We start from the raw sequence: 1,099 nt of genomic DNA, 5'->3' as shown, positions 1-1,099 counted from the left end.
GTTTATCCATATAAGGAATTTGAAGCGTATTTTATTTTAATTTATTTAATCTTCGATAAATAACTATCTTTGATATGATATCAAGCATGTTTGACGATGTATTTGTTGCTAAGAGCCTAAGATAGTCCAGCCACTTTAGTACCTTCTAGGACTAGGAACATTATGTACGGCCAAGTTCACAAATGTTCACACCATGCTTTGATCGCTTCATCGGAATTGCAGGTAGTTAAATATTTGTAGTCGGTCATCTTATGCAATTTGTAATTATTTTTTGTGTGATGGCACAAAAGTTTCATGTTTACTTGCACCTTTGCAGTGTCGGATGCCAATACATGTCCTCATCCAAAAGGAAAATCAACTATGCACTATGGAAACTCGGATGAATCACAGGTTTGATCGAATCTTTTTCCTCAGTAATTTTTAGATCCCTCGGGTTGCATGCTAGTTTCTCTGCTAATGTTTGGACTTCTTCTTACAGTGAAGTTAAAAGGAGCTTGGGTTGTCTTTGAAGGGACGAAAACGAAGTTCGGACTTTGGAGATCAGCCTAAGCAATCTCGAAGTGGCAAAAGTTTCAAATGGTCATCGAGGATATGAGGGAGGGAATACTTGTGAGTGATTGGCTGCTTGCTCCCTCTTATTCATTTAGACGTAAACTCATATGAGACCGATGCTGCATACAATCGACATTATTTCGCGTCATTTACCTCCTTTAATAAATGAGTTAATGACTTGATTGTACGCATAGAACGCTATGTCAAAGAAAGCAAATGAAGAATGTTCATAATAAAATCATATCATTCTATCTCCTATAGGAGTGAAGTGTGATTAAGAAGCCGATGAATAGGATCCTGCCTATTTCACAATCAGTAGCGGATCCGCTAAAACATTCGTTTTTCATTTGTGTATTTTCCAATTTGGTGCTGAATTTTTTTTAAACCAGTATAATTCTTATGTAATAAGGATTTGCAAACTTTCAAAAAGATGAGATAAACTACTTTTTACGGGTATCTCACCACTTACAATGTCATTTCTTTGGGTTTAAATGTTTGAATTATTACGGTATGATTTATTTCTGTATGGATCAGATATTTGAAGATC

General features: G+C 35.6%; 1 long non-coding RNA gene across 1 annotated transcript; it reads left to right on the top strand.

The window, feature by feature from the left end:
* Positions 1-316: 316 nt before the first annotated feature.
* On the top strand, positions 317-1,099 carry LOC141652041 (uncharacterized). Its single transcript, XR_012546951.1, has 2 exons — positions 317-390; positions 479-1,099. It is a non-coding gene; the product is annotated as an uncharacterized LOC141652041 (long non-coding RNA).

This window comes from Silene latifolia, chromosome 4 (assembly GCF_048544455.1).
Source record: "Silene latifolia isolate original U9 population chromosome 4, ASM4854445v1, whole genome shotgun sequence".
In the NCBI taxonomy this organism is placed as follows: domain Eukaryota; kingdom Viridiplantae; phylum Streptophyta; class Magnoliopsida; order Caryophyllales; family Caryophyllaceae; genus Silene; species Silene latifolia.
This window is presented reverse-complemented; position numbering and strand designations above follow the sequence as displayed.